Below are 23,518 nucleotides of genomic sequence, written 5' to 3'. Positions count from 1 at the left end.
GAAAGTGGACATCCTTTCCTTACCCCTTGTTCGATGTTGAAACTGTTTGAGAAAAGGCAATTGTTAATAATTATGCTGTTAATATCGGTAAAGAATAGTTTAAATTAGACTTTCACCGAAATTCATATTTTCTAGGCAAGAGAACATAAACGAATGGTCTAGTGAATCGAAAGCGTTTTCAAAGTCAGCAAAGAAAATGAGTCCAAAATTGTTTGGTTGGTTGAAATAATGTATGCATTCTTGTGTCAGACGTACGTTTACATAAATGTTACGTCCTTTAATGAACCAGATTGTGATTTTGAAATGATTGATGGTAATATTTTTTTTAATTCTGTTTGATACATTTAGGTTGCAATTTTATAATCATTGTTAAGTAAACTAATCGGGCGCTAGTATGATAAGGATTCTAAGTTTTTTTCCAGGTTTTGGAATGAGTGATATTATATCCTGTTTTTGTAGCGTAGTTAAGTTTTCGTTGTTAAATGAATAGTTAAGAGAATTCATTAAATGTGTTTTAATATCATTCCAGAATATGTTATAAAATTTGATTGTGATGCCATCAGATCCTGGACTTTTGTTATTTTGCAATTCTTTAAGTGCTTATCCACATTCATATTCATTAAGTAATACGTCGCACAGTAGTCTTTCCTCTTGATTTAAAGCATGATGTGTATTTTTAAAAAAGTTGTTGTTTTCAACATGTTTTCGTTTATAGAGGGTTTCGAAAAATAAACGTTGTTCTTTTAGTATTTTAGTTCTGTTTGTTTTATCTTCACCATTGACTTCTAATTTGTTTACAGTTTTTGTTCACTTCTACGTTTTTCGATGTTTGCGAAGTATTTTGTGTTTTTTTCATTGTGTTCAACATGTTGTGCACGTGCTCGTAGTAGTATTCCACTGAGATGTGTATGATAAATTCCTTCTTATACTTGTTTTTTTATGTTATTACATTTTCAATTGCTTTGGTATCGTTTGTGTTTGTTTCATGCAATTGTTTTTCAAATGTTTTAATGATGTTGATGGTTTCAGTTTCAAGTATGTGTGTTGCTTTTTGTATAAATGATTTATAGGTTATTAGACGTTTCACTGTACAATACGGGGATATATTTGGACGAGCACACAGTTTAAGTCATATTGGACGAGCCGTTAGGCGAGTCCAATATGACTTCAAACTGTGAGCGAGTCCAAATATATCACGTATTGTACAGTTTAAACGTCTAATAATCTTTTTATTCTATATCCCTTTCTAATGCTCTTTTGTTTCTTCTTTAAAATATATTACAAAACCAGCTTTCCATATTTTTATTTTCATTCACCTGATTACGCAATTTATGACGTAGCTCGTGTGACGTCATTTCTCTGAAGAAACATACTAGTATAAGCAAGATTTTCTGCATTTTAGGGTTAACACTAATCACTATGGACGTGTTTGTGTTTAACGGTAAATTAATCATAATATTTTTTTTAATCATCGAACGAATCCAAAACGTAATTCGGATTGTGTGTTTGTAATGCATAATTGTTAACTTCGATAAGAATAAAACAACTCGCTCCGACAGGATTGCGAATTCGTAAATCGAGTTTTGGGTCAGAATGGTTAGCATGGGATACAAACGCTTTCAAAGAAAGTGTGGATTTAAATACATTTCGATAAAGGGATGGAAGAACAGAAAATGGAAGGGCATATCATTGAAATGTGTTTTATAAGCATTGGATTAAAGCTGTCATTGAGGTTAATAAAATAGAGTTTTTGTTTTGCTGTTGCATTTGTTTTTCAATTTCAAACAATAACAATATCACTTGCTGTTGCATTTGTTTTTAATTTCTAACATTTATCCAATTTATTTATTTAAGTAATACAATCTAAATATCGCCTGTGTGAATCGAATATTGTACATTCGGATACTTTTTCTCGGTAACGGCTTTTATCGTTATAAAACAATTGCTTAGTGCACTTGTACTCAACTGTCCAATATGGAAAAAATACAGACTTTTTGGATCCAATACCGGAATATATTGGACGGTCACGTGGAACTTATGAAAAATGCCCATTGGATGAATTTATTGGATATAGAATAAATGTATCTTATTGTTGTGTTACGTTTATTGTTTAATCTACGTGGAAAAGTGTTCGCAACTTTAATTTTATTTTAATTTCTGCATTTAAAGTTCAACTGATTGGTTCATACATAAAAATGTAAGTAAGTTCGATGAGAAATACTAGCTCATTGTTATCTATAAAACTCCTCATTATCAATCAAAAGAATAATACCGAACGTCTGGTTATTATCTTATCATAAAATGTAAATGATTCTCAAATGTAAGTTGAATACCTACATTTTTAAATATATTTTCAGTCACTAACTTTAATGTTTTGCTTGTGACTGGTTTAAAATGTAACATTAAAATGATTTAATATTTTGTGTTCTTTTATGCTAAAAAAACAAACTTATAATACGTGTTTTATTATACATTATTATTATGCCCCCCCCCCCTTCGAGGAAGAGGGGGTATATTGTTTTGCACAGGTCACTAGGTCAAAGGTCAAGGTCACGGTCAAGGCCATCTTTGGGGGCATATGTCTCCGACCGCGGAACACTTGTTCACTATGTAACATTTTATTTAATAAACGTGTGCATTATTTACATACAAATATTAACAGCTGGTGTATAGAAGTAAAGTTACGATTAAAACTTGCATAACATGTGATCGATGGTTATTATACTAAGAAAAGAAAGTCACGGGAAGTAAGCGTCTCCGTCCGCAAGTGTGCAGTAAAATAATCTTTTGTAATAAAGCCTGTTTTTTTATTTAAGTCTTGTTAGTTAATGGTAGCTTAAGATTTTACTTCATTAAATGGTATATTCGCTTCAGGAACGAAACTTTTTCTAAATTCTAAAAAAGTAATAGGTAAATACTAATTTTAAGTCGGCAAGATACCTAACCTGTTGTCGAGAATGTCAATTGTATTGTAATACGTTTCAAATGCTAATGTTACCTTGACCCGTGAGCTAAATAAACACGTCCTCACATATGAGCGAACATTTAACACAGGACATTTTTAAATTGCCGCTTAATTAACGACAATTTAGCTGCACAATTTGTGCGTGTTTGTGTGTGTTGAAGTTTTCCCCGTTTTTATCACTATGTCCGTCATAGCATGGCGCTCAGTTAATCAACTCACACTTTTCCAGCGTTAGCTGCTTTACCACTAATAAGAGCACACACTTATGCCGGTAACTGACGCCTGCCCTACTTGAAAAGTGGATGGAAGAGAATGTCCGTAGAAAGTATTTTCATAACTTATCCATAAATCTTCCAGCTAGAGCAAGAATAGTCATAACATGCTATACAGGTTATCAATACGATTAACATCTGTGGAAAGGTTTGACTGTACATCTCATTTCTGCAAACAGTCTTAAGAAAAGATATTGTACCTTTACTTGAAGTCTATATTAATATTATTTTTAAGCAGTATATGTAATAAATGGTTTAACATTCGTGTTTATGTAGCAATAATAAATACAAGCGGCACCACAACCGTTTTAACAAAGAAACTTCAATTAAATTTATTTTGATATGTTATGTATTTAATTTCCCAATTTATTACTTGCAGAAGCATTCTATATTTGAATCATTCTTAAACGATTATGTAGGAGTTGATTTTCTTACTTATCTTGTGCATTTAAAAAAATTAATTTCCAAAAGGTAGTATCCACTCTTATGTGTGCAATGCTTCCTTGCAATAAACAATTTACACACAAAAATTCATAAATCCTTATTTTTGTATCATTACAAACGAAACCAAAGATTGACTTCCTCTTTTTGAGAATCAAATGTAATGTTTATACATATTTGCATTTTAGATACGTCATTGTATGTCATTATTGCAAATACTTTAGCATCGAAACTCAGTCATGAAAAAAAGATTTATTTTCAAAGCGCCCAGCCTCAACTACAACAACAACAACAAACAACAACAAATGTTTATTGTGATATTCAGGCCACCGGCCCCTAAAACAAGTTATGGAACATAAATTGCATATATACACAAGGATGTGTGCGCATAACATTAAGCATGAATTGGTTGAGATTCAACATATTGGAAAAGGTAGTAAAAGATAAGTAGCTACCCGACAACGTAAGGAATCCCTTCCGTCTAACAAACGCAAGGTAATTATGCAATGCTAGGCCCTTAATATACGTTTCGTTTTGAGTTGATACACGTTCACTGTTTTAGGCTACAAGCATAGGTCATCGGGTTAATAGGGTTAAAGTTTATTAATATTTTCTCTCTGACAGGCGTTTCTTGTTTGATTGATTGATTTATTTATTTATTTAGCAGTCACATAAACAACCAAGCTATGTAATATGGGCCTTTTACACCCATTATTTCAATTCCTTCCAGTATTTGCGCGAGGATGATCTGAAACATTAACTTTATGATGCTATATTCTTAAATCTTTATCTAAAAGGAAGGGATGTAGTTGACACGTGTTCGTAATTTCCTTTCATCGTTCCTCAAAAAGTTGTAACTCTGTTGCTCTGGTCTCTTTCCTACCATTGAGTAATTAAATGGAAATTAAATTGAATGCGTTTTAATTTCCTTTTATATAAAATATAACATATGTTTATGTTGTTTTGTATTGTGCTGTTTTGTACTGTTTTGGCAATTGGTCACTTGCCTTAAGAAAAGGACCAACTCATTGTATATAATGAGAATGCAATACTGCTTCAGCAGCTGGAGTTTCACTTCTTTATATTGACAGTAATATATGAAATTTCATCATATTGGGATTTAAACGAAATATTCTCGGAATAAATCGTTCCTTTAAATCCTTAAACATTGGACAGATAAGAACAAAATGATATTCCGTTTCAACTTGTTTCGAATTACAAACTTAATACATTATTTCGTGTATTTTATATTAGAATACCGGCCCCTATTTCAAGTTCATGGTTATCTGATCTAAATTAAATTGCGAATAACACTGCCTGTATTTTCGTATGCATAGGATGGCAAGGTACCTTTCATGAGTGTACGATTACTTTATATGCTTATACACACTCAGGTTTGGTGAATTGTTAATAGTGGTTCTCCATGATTGGATGTATTGGTCTCTAAGACGCATCGTAAATTCGTTTAAAAAAGTGATTAAATGTGGAACATGACCGTTGTTTCAAACGTATCCAACCCGCTTTCATGCAATACTCGTTTAATTTTCATTGCCCAATTCACAGTAAGATGGCCCTTAGTATCAAGCAAATAATCGTAACATTTTTGTAAATATCTAGAGTCAGGCATTTTTAGCATTTAAAGCCAGAATGTTAAACACCTTATCTGCGCATTAATAAATAATGGGTAACGACCACAGTCGCCAAGTGTGACAGAATTAGATGTTCTTTCATTTAAACATGCATATCTTTTACGTTCATCACGTTGTATTTGTTCTATGCATTCTCTGGATTTGGAACCCCACAATTCACACCAGTAAAGCAAAATTTGCACACATTTTGAGTCAAACATTTCTACAAAAACTTGAATTTGGCAGTTGACCATTATTGGACATAGATGATAGAGTACTGTTTATTGCCTATTTTCCTTAAATACTATTATTTTGCTTCAGCCATATGCGTGAACAACAAGGACGAAGAAAACGATACGATGACATAAGTGAATGTCTGTTCCACGGACAACGAATTACCGTTAAAGAACCATTTCTCATTTGTTGCTAGGCGTCCAACGTAGTTGAATACTACAACTTGACTTTTATTGATGTTTACAGTTAAATTAAAATCGGTGTCGGCCAGAAGTACGACGTCGTCAGCAAACTACTTGGACCCTTAGACTATTGAATGCTACTGTATAATCCGAACAAAATGTTAATGTAAATTTGTTAGCGTGTCCCTTTTATTATAACCGTAAATATACTATATCACACTGAGGTAGCCGTAATAAGTTTTTGCAAAAGTATATTTTATGGCGTGGTTCAATGAAAACATTTATGTATACATAAACAAACAATCTATCATGCTGCGATGTAAAATTAAAAAAAAATCATCAATACCTCAATATTTCTTTCAAAACATTATAATTTTCACATATACTTTATTTAACCGTTATGCAAATTAAACACTTTGAACTATACCGCAGTTTAAATTGAATAATTTGTTACTTAAGCTGCATTTACCCGTATTTACATCAAAAGGTCCTTAATGCAATAGACAACATGGAATTGCACAAAAGAATTTCTAATACAGTTAGCAAATATTGTGCTGGAATCAATACTGACTAAAAACTTATTCTGATTTCGTAAGTAAAAAAACGATGTATTCCTTACCTACCCTGTGCCGTCAGGATTTTCAGCTTTAAATGCAAAGCCTTGACCTTTATTAATATCGCATATATCATAATTAATAGCATTTAGGATAAGCAAGAATAACATTTATAAGTAGCAAAACGTACATACTAAGAATTACCATAGGACGAACACTTTGGTACGATACACGAGTAGAAAATTTAACTGATTAAGGTCACAATAGGTGGTGTATAGGAATTGTATTCCTACATGATTGAGCAGACTATGAAAATTAATATTACCACGTTGAAAAATCACACTTTTGTTAAATGCAACAGTTCTTTGGAGAAGCTTTCTTCAAATTACTGCGTGTAGCTTATGACCTGTATGTTTTCATAGTTTTATGTATGTTTTTTCCACAAACTTCACAGCGCTTCTTGTCATGCGCACAGGCCATACAAAATCGATGGTGTGCACATGGAAAAAACAGTGCGTTCGACTCGCTCGTTTTACATTGGTAACAATATATTATATCTTTCAAACGTGCGTTTTCTTTCATCACAAAAGGCAGTGACTCTGCAAAAATAGACATTAAATATGAAAATAAATTATGGCCCTAACTGTCATAAGTTCTTAAGTTCATTTCTTAAGTTTTTTACAATTCCTTTGTTACGATTACCTGTATCTCAAACAACATACTTACATAATAACTCAAGTATCAATGCACCATATTTACCAACAACACAAAAAACCGTATGTTTGATATAAGAAAGATGCTCAACTACAAATACAGCGTGCGTGCACATATGCTCTGATATGGCGAGACACATATCATTATCTCTTGAACATTTTTAATTCACTCAACGCCGGTCATTGCAAAGAACATATAGTTTGGCAAATGAAAATACAGACAATGACGAATTACTTAAACAGAAACCATTCTCAATTATAGTATTGTTCAGTTCATCAGACATGAATAAAAACCAGCCATACCAGAAAAACATGTTTCTTTTGTTTCCGTTATCTCTTCGTTGCAAGATGGACAAAAACGTATTCCTCGGGCACAACACATACACGACATCAAATGACAGCATGGCAGAAACAAAGCATTTCGGTTGTTCTGTCTGCATTTTGTACATTTGAGTATGGTCCGAAGACTTGCATTTTCTTCAAATATTTTTTCTGAAATATCATAGCATTGTAAGAGCGGTTAGACCCTATGTCATCCGTTTACATCACTTGTCCATACACAATATGTTCACGAACAAAACAAACGTATCATAACTGCATCATGTTTAGTAAGTGGAAAAGTATTAGTATTGTGTAAATATTGTAAAACGAACATAAAAGATACGCCATGCAAAATTAAGCGTACACCCTTATTAAAGGTAACCATAACACGAATATCAAAATGATGTAAAACTGGCATAAAACTGTACATTTTATTTCAATATTGATACCTTGAAACAATACAATACAGTCGATGAGATCTTCTATGCTGGGATTGATGTTTCCTTTAAAGAAAAACAGAACATTTTGTAGAATCTTTTAGAAACTTTTTAAAAACATTATTGGAAACAAAGGGAAAAATGACAGAACCATTTAATCATACTACTCTATGTTTCAAATCAATTTCATATGACTTACCTTTTTGGTTTAGATGACTCACAGCTATATGAGCGTGATCGTCTCTGTATCCCATGCTCTGCAAGTACTCAACTCTACCTCTTAGATCCAGATCATTGGGGATAATTTTTTCTTGCTAAACAAGAAAATATAATATGTAACATATACTTGCTAGAGATGTATATTGTTAATATCGTACCGTGTCATCTTGCAATCACCTCTTCTAGTTATTCTTGTAGAGCATATTGCAAATTAATGTATTCGTTTCCTAGCAATGCGACTCACAAATGGTACAAATGCTAAATAATCAAATTACGTGCATAATCATGTATGTGTAAAACCACCAAGCCAATCAAAGCAATGTTGTTTGGCGTACTTGTCTTAAATATTGTATGACCTTTCTCATAATTTGGTAAATGGTTGTTAAGATTTCCCGCAGAACTTCTACAATAATAGATCCTATAGCAAATATACGAAAGAGCTTATTTTCTTGTAAAGATATTAATAGAACGACATAAGCTCCCCGATATTGTTTTACAAGGTAAGTTTAAGTACAGCTGAAATAAAAAGAGCATATTTAAACCGCTTTCAAAGTCAATTTAAATCGTGTTGCAAAATTCCAAGATTATCGCATTAACCAGTACCCCATAGAACGGTCGCATATAACGTAATTAAAACATCGTGGAGAAAGAAATGCCTATATCCACAATACCAATAGTTGTATCCGTTTTATTTTATTAATAGACTTATGAGTGATATTTGCAGCGGATATAATATGAAATATGATTTAATTTTATGTTGTGTGTTTTAGCCTAATATATATATAAGTATAACTTCACACCAACCACACCCTGCCTATAATGATGGTAATCTGCAAATCGAACATCCATTTAAAATTTAAAAACATACCAGAACGAATTCTACATGTAAAAACAGTCGTATAATAACAAAGGGGCGTACTTTTAAACTGTCGGATTTAGAATGACGTCTAACTAAATACACTTATTTTAATTTTAAAACTGTGTGATCAAACGTTAACCTTAAATTTAAAACACCGGTTTGAATACATCGAACATTTCATACCGAATGTGAGCGGATAGTTCTTGCTGAATTTCTTGAATAAATTATTCCCCTTTAATTTCTCGAGCAAATGCACATGCAGGAAACCATTTGCAATGCTCTGTCCACGGGTCATCATTTTCTTTCCAGTCGGATAAACCTCCTTGACACGAAAAACACAGCACCATATCTCCAGGACCTTATTAAAATAAGAACAATTGATAGTTTATGATGCAAATTTTCATGAAAATTGTGCCCATACTTTATCATTTAGAATAGTTATTACTCAAATGCTACCGCAGAACAATTAATAATATGTGGGCATACACTTTAAGCATATCTGTATTAATATTTACTAACCTATAAAATAAAACCCAGCCGCTGCCAACGCCTCTGGTGTTTGTGAAAAGGGACAGGTGGTGTTTTTGAAGGTTAACATTCTTGATTCAACCGTCATGAATTGAGAGTTAGCTATTGCACAGCCGGCTGAAATTGTAATATACTATCAATGAGTACATAAATAATTAATATGAACATATTTATTAACGTATATCTTTTCTACGGCGTAGCTCTTATGATTCGCTTAAATGAATCTGATGTTTGTGAACTTAATTAGCGTTATATTGATTTTTTAGCACTTTCGAGATCAATTTGACGTTATAACGGTATATAAGCGGAATATTCATTGATCGATATTTTATTGTTTAGATGAATAAAAATCATTGCCTGATGAATAATTGTGGAAACAAAAATCAAAATAAACGAACGATAAGTCTATACGCACGATCTGTGTAAGTATTCCTCAAATGGAATGCTTCTTTGGTTTGTTCTATGTCCTTCTGTAACAGTTTGTTACAAACAAACGTAACAGCACTATTATGTCTTTTTGCTTTGCAAGTATATACATGTTTATTTATTTATTTATTTATGTAAGTATTTTTTTATCAATTTCATTTATTTGTATTACCAATTGCAAACGAAGTTTTAATTTCGATCCAAACATGCCATTGAGGTACAGACACCCATCGGAATGCTTAATATGCTCCTTCAAAGGATCATCACCCGCGCTGAAATCATTGAGACCTATACCACACTGGAAGCACCTGACTAGGTCGCCGGTACCTGAGATAGAAAATTAACATTAACATATTAACGTTCCTCGACTTGCCATTAAATTCTTTCTCTAGAATAGTCGAAATAATATGATGATAATAAAGATATACGCAGAAAAGGTTAAATACGTAGGCTTTAAATAAAACGCAAAAAAATTTTTAATAGTTTATATGAACTATATATTTTACCTGTGTAAAAGAAACCAGCTTTGGCATAATCTTCAGCCGATGGCTCTGTATTTGGCCATGTTTCATATGACTTTATTCTTGCAGATTCTTTGTTGTAATGAGGATACCGTGCAAGCTTTTTAACGTCTGCATTTGACGATGTTTTGACTTGTGTTTTGCACATCTTGATTGAAAAAGGATTTTGCAATCGAAAAAATGGTGAAGACGTTTTTTGTAGTCTTTTGAATCGGACACGTGTCACATGAACGATACTGAAGTATGCTCTTATTGGTTCTGCAATGCAAAATTAACAAAAAATTTATAACTGCCAAAACGAAAATAACGGAAATAATGCACAATCGCACGACTTATCAAAGTATGTATGCAATATTTGAATTATGATTCGCCATAAGCAGTATCTGAAGATAAATTCGTGTTAAATATGAATAACGCAAGAAACATATTGTTAGAAATGAAGATACATAGACTATGTGTCAGTATATATGAATAAGAAAGGTTTTCAACAAATTTAAAATTACATGACACATTTTATATATACTACTAATAGTCTCTGAAGACTCAAGTATGACCAACAATTTATGCTGACTATAAAGACTTTATGCAAATAATTAAATTTGCTTTCAAACGAATGGAACATAACCGCCTCTTCTCAATGTGATTTTTCTACGGAAAACATGCTTCCTAATTATGTATTATTGAAGTGCATTTTATTTTAAAACGACTGTTCAAAATTGGCATCAGACAGGCATCACCATATTGCACTATAATATATTTTATTGTAATACCATTTCAGTTTTCAATACAATTGTTAAATGATGACGCCCGTACATGTAGCCATATAAGGTCTAGAGTATTCCTAGATGTATTTTTGGATGTGGCCTTGTGATCAAATATATAAGACTCCTCATTACACAGTATTCATATGGTGTGACACAGTATTTCATTTAGTAAATGTTTCATGAAGATTAAGCAAATACATAGCTTTACGTGAGTTCAAAAGTCTGAGAAAGTATTTCATGACCATCAAATGCGTAGTTCCTCAATGGCAATCATTGCCGACAAAGTAGAGACTTTTTTTCAATTATCATGGATTATATTTTCTGGTCGAGATCAACGATAAGATACCATACAAAAGAAGCAAACTAAATTGCGTTCTACCGTTATAGCTTTAAAGAAACCTTTTCACGTTTTCGTAAATTGACAAAATTGAAAACAAATGTTTCATATTCGCACATTTTCTTTGTTATTGGTATTAAAAATTTATTATCATTATATATTATTTCGATTATTCTAGAAAAATAATTTAATGGCAAGTCGAGGAATGTTAATATTTTAATGTTCGTTTTCTATCTCAAGTACCAGCGACCTAATCAGGTGCTTCCAGTGTGGTATAGGTCTAAATGATTTCAGCGCGGATGATGATCCTTTGAAAAAGCATATTAAGCATTCCGATGGGTGTCTGTTCCTCATTGGCATGTTTTGATCGAAAGAAAAACTTGTGCAATTGGTAATACAAATCAAATAAAATAGATGGATAAATAAATAGGTATATGTTTACTTGTTATGTTGACGATTAAAAAACCTGAAAATTATAAAGCGTTGCAACGCAAAACGATTGAATAATTTGGAGAGTTCTGTTGTTGTCGTTATTGTTTGTGACACTACGAAGATTGCTTATATGGAGTATAAAATACATCACTCACTGTATGAGCACGGATGCAATGTTTACATTTATCAATGTAAAGCATTTAATGACAACCTTGAATACATGCCAAAATCTGTAAAAAGGTCCCTTTAAATATAGCCATATTGTTGAAAACGTGAATATGGAGATGAACTGTTAAAATCAAAACATACAATTTTGACAAATCGATTGGCCAAATTTTATGTTGGAAAACATATTTATAGTGTTCATAACTTATTAAGCTTAATTTCAATCTATATGACACTATTCAATTAGGTTAGTTGAAGTACTTAGTTTGAGATATCATTAGACCAACTGGTCTTACTTGGTTTCGTCTGAATAGGAAATAAATGCCCGTGCATAAGCCCCGTTACGTTTTCAGCCCCGTACATCCCATTTCGTCTATTTGACAAAAGTGATTTAAACAATTAAAGTAGATGCCCGTTCAGGAAAGGCTCTGAAGACCTAATCGTTTGAGAGCAGATGTAATAATAACAATATACACTTTGGGGCTCACTCTCGCGGAGCAATTGAACGCGTACGAATCTTAAAAAAAGCTTGTTGTTTTTTTTAATTGAGTTATTCTTTACAGAACGGTAACGCAGTACGTACAACAAAATCCATACAATTTGTTGGTATCTAGACTCACTATTTAAAACCGTACTTAGCATACTCATTTACCTGCACGATTACTACGATTTCAAAGCGAATATAAATATATATTGCACAATTCAAAATTTGTGGGTTCCCGAAATAGTTATTTTTAGAATCTCAAATTGAAAACTCGAAAGGAAAAATATGGAAACTCCAGAGTAAAATCCTCTTGTATACAAATACGACGTATACTGTTTGTTATTGATCACTACGTTAGCATAACTTTTAAACATAAAAATCATAATAATCATATAAGATAATTCCGAAACAACTTTGACATTTGTACTTATTTAACCTATTTCTCTCATTATGATTTAGTTTCGGTTTCTAATGGTTTAATTCAATGTCTTAAACACTTAACGAGCCGTATTATCCTTCGCGTTTTGCGAGACGGTTTGCGCGTAATATGAACACCTTTTTCGGGGTTCGTGTTCTGCGAGGATTTTATTACATGCACGCAAATATTATGTTTATATATTTTATTATTATTTGACCATCATCCGATGTTATTGATAGCTAAGGGATTTCTCTGACAAAATATATTATTTCCTCCAAAACATAAGAAATACGTCAATAATGACTACTGAAAATGTGAATAATCAATGTCATGAATAATGTTTTTCTATAAATATATGTTTGCAATGGTAGTACTTGTCCATATGTGAAATAAGATACTCAGAAGAATACTGACATCGTTAACACATTACGTTAGCACTAAAATAGTAATAAATGACTTTTTCAACAAGATTTATACACGTACGTACAATTCAATTCCATTTCCAAACTTTGCAAACTCTTCGAGCATTCATTTAAAAAAATGACACTACACGGCATAGTTTGTTTATCTTTAATAATCCCAGCTGCTCGGGGTTTTTTCTTCTTTGGAATCCCAGTGTATTACTTGTATGGTAAACCCATTGTAGCACAATATCACATCCATAACATATGAGCATTCGTTTGGAAAACCAAAGATGCATATAGATCTATTACATAATTCATAGACGGGATTTCAAAGGTTTTATTATTGACGATGATAATATGATGCACGTCATGACTTTATGCTATATTTTGGTATAACTATGAAGACTAAATTGTGTAAGCACATAATTTATTAAGAACGTAAGTTTAAATAAACGTAGTTCACAAGTATTATTAAAAAATATAATACTTGTGTATGCAAACATACATGACCTTTTTATGTGAAGGGGTTGTACTGTTAATGCGGGGGCGTTATCTCGATTTACCTTCAGATTGTACCTCTGCATCCGGTAATGCTGGATAACCGCAGATCCTCTGAGTTCGCCCATAAGTGAGTTAAAACAAGTTTACAAACTGCCACAATATAGCTTAAATACTCTATTGATATAACTGCGCACCGCCGCAGTGTGACTTAAATACTCTATTGTTGTATCGGCGCACCGCCGCAGTGTGACTTAAATGCTTTATTGTTGTAACGGCGCACCGCCGCAGTATAACTTAAATACTCTATTGTTATATCGGCGCACCGCCCCAGTGTGACTTAAATACTCTATTGTTATATCGGCGCACCGCCGCAGTGTGACTTAAATACTATATTGTTGTAACTGCGCACCGCCGCAGTGTGACTTAAATACTCTATTGTTGTATCGGCGCACCGCCGCAGTGTGACTTAAATGCTTAATTGTTGTAACTGCGCACTGCCGCAGTGTGACTTAAATACTCTATTGTTGTATCGGCGCACCGCCGCAGTGTGACTTAAATGCTTTATTGTTGTAACGGCGCACCGCCGCAGTATGACTTAAATACTCTATTGTTATATCGGCGCACCGCCCCAGTGTGACTTAAATACTCTTTGTTGTAACGGCGTACCGCCGCATATGACTTAAATACTCTTTTGTTGTAACGGCGTAACGCCGCAGTGTGACTTAAATACTCTATTGTTGTAACGGCGTACCGCCGAAGTGTGACTTAAATACTCTATTGTTGTAACGGCTCACCGCCGCAGTATGACTTAAATACTATATTGTTGTATCGGCGCACCGCCGCATTATGACTTAAATACTCTTTTGTTGTAACGGCGCAAAAGCAAGCACACACACGTTATATGTGTTTATTTCGTTTTGTGAATAGCAAGATAATCTTAAGTTTACATAAAAAAATCCCGACATTGTATAACTAAACAGTTCCAAATATATGTAAGAATGTGCTTTTCGTATCAATTTATATTTACTGAGTTTGCTTACGTGCACATATACGGTGATATTTATCAATAAACAACCATAGCTCAATTTTTTAATCTCAGATAGATGTACTTACTCAAAATCGTGCGTTAAACTAGTCAACACCTGGTCTTGTTTTTATTTGAATTATGTTAGTAATTGTACCCCACAAAAGAATGATATTTGAGTATAAGTCGTTATATGTCATTATATTTATTGATTGTATAATGATAATAAAAGACGGATTATTATCTTATTATTCCTTAACATCGGCGAATCGTTAGTTTAAAATAACGAACGGAATGTTACTGAGATATTGATATTTTAATAGTATAAGTACATAAGCTCTGATCTATAATTAAACATTTTACCAGTTGCACAATTACACACTATTACTTTAACACCGTTATTTTTTAATCGACCCTCTGACTAAATAAGCAAAATGGGTTCAATCAACAAAAACCTGATACATGGAAAAACTGTCAATTTCCAGTAAATGTTGATAGAAAGATAAGATTCTGAGTAAGAACCATAATGTTAAGATATTTCAAACGGTTGACTATTTTGTTACTCCGATATAAATAGTGTGTTACATTTTGATCTTCATGTAGTAAATGCAGATATTTTTATTAAGTAACTTTCGTATTAAAGTAAAATGTGGGTAATCCCGGTTCACTGCACAGTTTGAAGCTTCCAGATTATTTTCCTGTATTCCGTAGAAATAGATTATGCATCGTTATATCCTCATCAACAGTTCTAGTTCATAATGTTTAACCAAGTTTATTTATTCAATGTTTATTTCTTTTAGTTAATACATGTGTGACACAAACGCGAATTATCTCATTTTATACATTTATATCCCTCTGTGCTATATATTTGAAAACAATGTTTTAGTGAGTGCAATAAGAGGACCCATATTTTAAAATGCCAGCGGATGTTGTAAACCGCTAGCTGTGAAGATTGTACTATTAATTCTTACATAGAAATGACGGAATTTCGGTAAGTAAAGAGGTTTGACATTTGTTTTGTTTTTTCCAAGACTTATTCGAAAGTATAACAGTGAGACAGACAAAATAGAAGTTGTTCTATAAATTACGTTGACGTACGCAAGATTCTGTCAATAAAACTGGACGCGAGCACATTTCACGACAGAACCGGCACAGGTTAACATAAAAACAACAGAGAGGGACATACGTGTTCACTATAGAAGCTCATTCTATGTATTGGTCCAAATGCAAAAAAAAAAACGCTCATGAGCGTCGTAAAATTAACAACAATCAATCCGGAAGTTGCTGCAATCACCCTTCCGTCAATAGTGATGTTTTCGTTGGTACAAGAGGAACACCTTTATCAGTGACCTAGGTACAATATAATCAGAGTTAGAGCGTTTACTGTTTGGATGTAAAGTTTCAGTAATTAGTGTAAAATGTTCCTCTTTTTAGTTTCTTACAAATGAAAATATCGAAGGCGTACCGTAAGTCTATGATCGCGTTCATTTACACGTCCATGTGTTGTATGTTAGAGAGTAGCAGTTATACAACAGTATTTCTGTTGATTATCATTAATGACAGTTAAAAAACAAAGCCATTACCTTGTAATCAGATGCCTATTTAAACAACCACTTAAACTCTTTTCAAAGACAATGATTGGCAATAATACCTGCATAGCTGGGTGCACGGAAACGCGACGACATAATATTATCCGGTTCCTTCAGTTCTCAGTTTTATCGCAGCCGGTGCATAGCAAAACTAGTAGTGGTAATAGTCTTCAGATTTCCGGTTCGTGAAATTTGACAGGATGGACGATTCCCCGTTTCACTATTTTCCGGAAAAATAAAGCTTTATTCGAATCCCATAGCATACCGTCTAGTGTACTAGCAGTGTGATACTAACAACCAGGATAAAAGTTTACGCTAATAATATGATGAGTAGTAGTTGGTGTTGTGTGGTTATGGAAGTCAGACACGTATGCTTACGTGCCAGATTTTGGAAAAGGGGGCATGTCGTTCGCGGGTGTGGTTGCGTTATAGTGCATTGACACCTAACATCCAAAGAAAGGTCATTCGCCCGTGCGTTCGCTTTTTTGTACGTTCGTGTGTTAGTTGATTCGTTCATTCCTTAAAACACTCCACGCTTACCAACCTGTAAACAAGCGCATCAATGCTTTTTGAGAATAAATGGCTACTGGATGGGCCTCGTTTGAATTCATAATTTATTATTTATTTTAGTATTTATAAAAGCATAAGAAGTTGAACTAGCTGCAACGTTAAACAAAAGTAAACTAGTGTTACGGAAAACATCATGCGTAAGTAGCACCTGCGGTTGTTAAGAAAAACTATAAATAATTATAGTAGTAGTAGTAATATTAATAATAATAGTAGTAGTAGTAGAAGTAGTAGTAGAAGTAGTAGTAGTAGACTGTGATAATAGACTGTGGTAGTTTTGTTGGTGGTGACAATAATAATACTATTCGTATTAGTAGCAGTACTATTAGTGACAATGTAGGAAAGGCGATAGTAGTGGTGGAGGTAGTTGAAGTTCACATATATCAAAAGTTTTTTTACATCTTAAAATATCGGGCAATACAATTCAAGCCAATTCATTATGTGAGTTGTTACCGCCGGCGGAACCATTTGAGCTTGACCTCCGTTAGAAATTATATGAATTTTGTAATGCTAGATACTAACTTAAAGTTCAAATGTGTGGAAGTGTTCATAACGCTGGTTTTACTTTGTCAATTTAAATTATGTAAGGTAGATATTAAAGGAAATATGTGAAGCCAGTAAATCGCTTTGAGTTGATATGTTTTTGGCTCCAACAAACTATGAACGAAATCTGTACCGCCGATGTATTTTTTGTATGTTTTCACATTTAAGAATGTAAGAAATAAGTAATGAATGCGAATCACTTTGAGTTGAAATAATCTTAATTGTGCTGTGACGGCGTGACATTCTAAGTTTTGCTGCTGACGGTTAGAAATAATAGGAAATGTGTAATGCGAGCGAATCACTTTGAGTTGTTATGTCCAGAATATTGTAATTCCGGCGCAACATTCTTAGTTTTTCTTCTGACTAAACTGACAAGAACATTAATATTTCCGTTCATAAATTCGTCAAAACATAACCGAAAATTAAATTATTGGTTGTTTGCCTAATATTAGAGTCTCAAAGACCCATTGGCCTCCACCAACAGTCTTAATGCAAATATATTGAGCGATTTCATATCTGGCCCGGTCGCCTTTTGAGATGCTTCTGTTGTTGCATAGGACTGAACTCAAATATCGTAGTTAGGCATATTACCACATGAAATAGCACATCAAGTATGCCTCGAAAAACGCAAATATTTGGAGAACCTTTTCGGTCCTGGGGAGTTGAAGCGAAGACTGGCAAAACTTAATAGAACTTGTTTTCTACCAAATACCGATCCACAATTTTGCATTAGTGTGTGTGTAATTTTTCAATTCGGCCGCTGTATACTCGCCAAATAGTGACTTCTCATTTTGTTTTTGTGTTGTGTAAAGTATATATCCAGCAGACATCGTTTTTATTTGCTTTCATTGTGAAAATATGTGTGGAAACTGTTAAATCATGGGGCATTCTAGGTATTGAGAGAAAATATTGTTTGAGCATTATATAATTATGTATCTTTGGAAACTTTCCAAAACCAAATATGTCATTCTTTTATTGTGCCTGAAAAAAATGGCAGATGCCGGGCTACACTGTGTAGGTTTTTAAACTGAATTGGTCGCCATAAACTAGTAACACTAAAGACAACGTTTTTATTTCAATCCTAGTAGCATTGTTTTACAAAAGCAGGCCACGCATTAACAAGGACAATTACTTTAATAATTACATTTGTTATTTGTTATTACCCATTGACAATAATTTGAATAATTCGGGCCATAATAAAATACAACATAAAATACGAATCCTTTGTTTGAATAGATCTGACGTACTGATGGCTAAATTGAGTGTCAGGCACGTATTTTACGTTAAGCACATGACGACCATGTGCGTTGTGTTGCATGCGACGGAAGATTCCACAACTCTATAGAAATAAGAGATAGTCGCACTAGTGAAAAAAAACCTGGACACAACAAGTCAAAATCTGTAGCAAGTGGATGCCACAAATTTGCAGCTAATGCGTGGCCAGTTTTGATCGTATATTGTGTGTTTTTTAATATCTAAGAAAAATGCAACGGCATAAACATCGTGTAATCCCCGAGATTAGGTAAGATCTGACATTAACATCTAATTACCGTTCGGTCTCAGTGAAGTTACTGTAAAATAGTTTATATTGAATACCATGATATGATAGAATGGCTAAGTTTAAAAGGGGACACAACTTGTTGTAATTTTTAACTTTTACAACACGCTAACAATACAATTGACTATAAAGAATGGTTTTCCAACTAATTATCAAGGTATTCGGCCGAAAATCCAAAACAGAAAGTGTCAGAATATTCCTAAATCTAATGAAGCGTCTATTGTTTTATCTAAGACATACAGATAATTTGTATGCAAAAATAATTAAACGTTAAATATTAAAAAATGCGATGAGAAGTGCAAGAACAGTGAGATATATAAAATTCCTCATTATCTATTAACATCATAGTAACGCACGTTTGGTAATACATGTATATTATCACAAAACGTAACGTTTCCTCGAATCTTTATTGAAGGCCTATATGGGAAACTAGGTTTTAAACGAAGTAGAAGATCCATATTATTAGATTGAGGTATGGCAGGCGGATGACATTAAACAGGTTGAAAACTTGCGTTTGCGTCGACCGAACTTAATGAAACTTATATAGCATGATGTAGAAAGCTTTCCTTGAGACAAGGCTTGGCATAGTATTAGGGGTTTGTCTCGTCAAGGTCATTATTACTAAAATTAAAAAAATTAAAAATATTTCTGCTAAATTACTTTACTTGTGTTTGGATGAAGATATTGTTCTGTATTTTTTTGAGTTTAGGTAGCTTACATAAAATCCTTGGTTGGGCTTGCATTTGAGTACATTCGAGGAAAGGTCATTGTTACGAAAAATAGATACAAACAACGAACAGAGGGTTTTCAGGTATATAAATTGTTTGTAATTAATATTCTTGGTGAAACTTTGTAAATGTATATAGTAAGCTTGCATAGAGAACTGGCTTGTGGTTGTATTTGAAGCATGTCTAGTCAATATCAAGGTTACTGTTTTCTTGAAAAAGACAAAAAGTTGACGCTTAATAACTCATGTTTGGAGGGAGATATTGCATCACAGAGATGTTTTTCTCATGTAGTTTACATAAAGACCAAGCTTTATATTGTACGTGTGGCATGTCAAGTGAAGGTCAACGTTTCCGTTACTTAAAATAGAAAAAGAACTTTCAGTTTATTACTTGAGTTTTGATGGACGCATTGTACTAATATTTATTATTTATTTATAATGCACAAAGATTTAATTGCAATTGGAACTAGTCAAGTGTTTTTAAAGGTCTATGTTACAAAAACTTGTTGCTAATATGCAAACCTAGCATGGAAGTGTATTGGAGACCAGTCTTACTAAGGTCAATGAAAATTTTACTAAACATAGAAATGCAACACGTTTTTTTGAAGTTTGGGTAGAGATGTTGTTCATAAATGATATGTTTGTAGCTTACTTGTAGAACACAACTTAAAATTCCTTCACATTGTTGTTTTTATTTGTTTGTGCTGTTTCTTTAGCCTTTCTTGGCTTTATTAATAGTATCTATCGACATTATTTATATGTTATAATTTGTTTTCCTTTACTTGTGGAATAACAATTATCAATATTGCATACAATAATTCTCTGTATAGCCGAACTTCATCTCATTGCGGTTTTGTATTTATTATATGATTTATTTTGCCAAATGCATGTATTGCTGATTATGCGAAGAAATAAACCATAAACCTAATCATCCGTTCGCAGCTATCAAAAGGTGCGAAGATTCACCCTTTTCAGGCAGATTTTTACACAGAGGTATTAATAACCTCCACGAGTTATGGATGGTATATTTTAATATCGCGTAAGATTAGGGACTGATAAATGTGCTCAGTTAAGAGATTATCGATTTAAAGCTGTTAAGAATTTTCCGGGACTTTGATATTTGGTTGGTAGATTAGTTATCAAGAATCGCGTTTAAAAAAAAGATTTAATAAAAAAAAGCGCTAATTTAATGACGATGTTCAGTCTGGATTAGCTGTATTATATCGTGGTTGTCTCTTCGATTTATGAAAGATCTGGACATTTGAGCCAAGTCCAGAAAAGCCAGTCGACGCGCTACAACAACTCCATGAGATGAAAATATATGACAAGTTTGTAATTAATTGTCTAATAAATGGAGCTGCGTTATGCACTATACTCATTTTTGATAGATGACATGTCTAGGGCCTTTACATGTGAGCTAGAAAGGCGCTAATAACCGAGAGACAACACTTTTTGAAACACTTTTAGTGTAGTACCACTCAGGGGTAATCAATGAACATGACTGTTTGAATTATATCCGTAATTATGCTAATAACAGAGGTGCTATCTTGACTTGAATTGAACTCTTTAATTATATCAGATTGACGATTTAGTATTTGCATATTTTGTCCATGCAGGTGTACTTCTCGCTTAAATTATTGTTATTCTAATAGTGTTTTGACTGGATTATCGCATGATAATTGTATAATAAGGAATCGCCGATATTTAAGTAGTATAACAAACGGCGTGCTTTATTATATTTTAAATTATCTTTTTTCTTCGAATGATTTACGTCTTCTACGAAGGCAAATACTTTTTCAATAACAGTATTAATAAAACAATAGAGACTGTGGGCTTTTACGAAAAGCAAGATGTTTTCAATTGGCATATAGTCCTTTCTTTGTGAACCATTTTCTACCTCTTAAAGGATCCAGATTATAACATCTTAAACGGTTTGATAGTAATATATTATTTAAATAGTATTTACCTGTCGATTTATCAAGCAATGTTCGTAACTGTCAACCGACAATGTTCGAAAAAATGAAAAAAACTAATGTTATCCCTACGCGGATTGGAAATAATCGTTTGTTCTCCACGGCGTTTTTACAATCATTCAAATTAGACACGATTCTGTAGACGAAATATGTAACTCTCAGTTAGCGTTAGTTGCCATTTAATTTTGCCTATTATAGTATATATGTGTTTACAATCGTTATACAACACAACATATTTAATGCAAGTCACTCGTTTTTTTTAAACGCATGCATGCAAATTAATTAAGAATTAACTAATACATGAGTAATAAAACTATCCATTAAAACGAATGTATATCTTGTTCGCTGTCGTTAAAGGGGTACATTGAAATAGTGTTTGAATATTCGAACATGTTCAATTATTGCAATACTAATCTCTTGGGATGACCATTAAATATTCTATGCAAAAGCAATATCAAATAAATAAAACCAATCTTTTGCATATATATTGGATATGTTTTGGTCATCCATACATGTCGTGGAATTCCTTCTAAACACGGTTGGTTTAGATATAAAAAAAATCTATTGACAACCACTAGCTTTATTAAATCATGTCAATACGTAAGTATTTCAATCATACATTCAAGCAATTCGTTCGTAGTTTTAAGCAAATTATGTTTCAAATAACCATCATATATCAACAATAGTATCCGTACATTTCATAAGCATGTATAATACAAAGAAATTATAGACGATAGCAAAATAAAATACATTTAAATGCGTAGCAAATGGAACATCAAAGTATATACTTTGAGTTCATTTTTTCCACAACACTACATGAGGCGATAAAGCAAAATAGTTAACGACACATTGACAGATATCCCTATCAACATAACAATGCTTTCGCGACCAATACTTTGAAATGTGTGTATGATTTAAACGCGATTATCATTATCAAAATATAGAACGCACTTTTTCAGATAGCCTAAATAAAAGAAGTCAATTTACTTAGCAGTATAGTGTATTATCGAATTTCACACGATATGGATTAAAGATGTGAGTGATTTAACCCTTAATGTCATTCCTATATATCTATCCTCTTTAAAGAGTGCTTTTCGAAAACACATTATGTTTACAAATATATGCTCCTTAGTATGTATGCCTTTAATTTTGGAGCAAACTTATTATTACTACAACATAAATAATTTGCTAAATGTGAATAAACAATGAAATACTATTAAACGAAGCACTAACTTTAAGAAACAAAAAACACTAAGATACACATAAATCAAATACCACATAAACCACATAACCTACATTAGATTATTATGCCGAACTGACGAAAACGTGGATTGGCATACAAAGTTTTTCAATTTACAATGTTATGGTATGTTCCAAATGTGTTCTCAATGGTTTCGTATAAATACCTTAATAAAGTAATTCTAAATGAAATAAAAGTTGACGTTTCTTTACATAAAGAAAATATTTAAAAAATATAGTTGGTGAGTTATTAAGAAAGATGTTACCACACGTTTCATTTGGTACGTTACAAGTTGTATTTATATCAATTAAACAAGTTAAAGACCATTTAATACTTACAAACATGCATAATTCGGTTTAAATTATATTTTATTTATTATTATTATTATTATTATTGTTATTATTATTATTATTAAGCACTAGAGATGCTAAACTAACTTAAACAAAACAAACGATGATTAATTAACGGGTATACTTTATTTACAAATCAGAT

General features: G+C 32.7%; 1 long non-coding RNA gene across 1 annotated transcript; it reads right to left on the bottom strand.

Annotated features, from left to right (window-relative positions):
* Window positions 1-6,154: 6,154 nt before the first annotated feature.
* Window positions 6,155-7,817, bottom strand: LOC127852266 (uncharacterized). The gene is made up of 3 exons (XR_008036156.1): window positions 7,760-7,817; window positions 7,293-7,481; window positions 6,155-6,875 (listed from the first exon to the last, which is right to left on the bottom strand). It is a non-coding gene; the product is annotated as an uncharacterized LOC127852266 (long non-coding RNA).
* Between the last annotated feature and the right edge of the window lie 15,701 nt (window positions 7,818-23,518).

Source organism: Dreissena polymorpha, chromosome 12, assembly GCF_020536995.1.
Source record: "Dreissena polymorpha isolate Duluth1 chromosome 12, UMN_Dpol_1.0, whole genome shotgun sequence".
In the NCBI taxonomy this organism is placed as follows: Eukaryota; Metazoa; Mollusca; class Bivalvia; order Myida; family Dreissenidae; genus Dreissena; species Dreissena polymorpha.
Note: the sequence above shows the minus strand (reverse complement) of the source record. Positions and strands in the feature narration are given on the sequence as shown.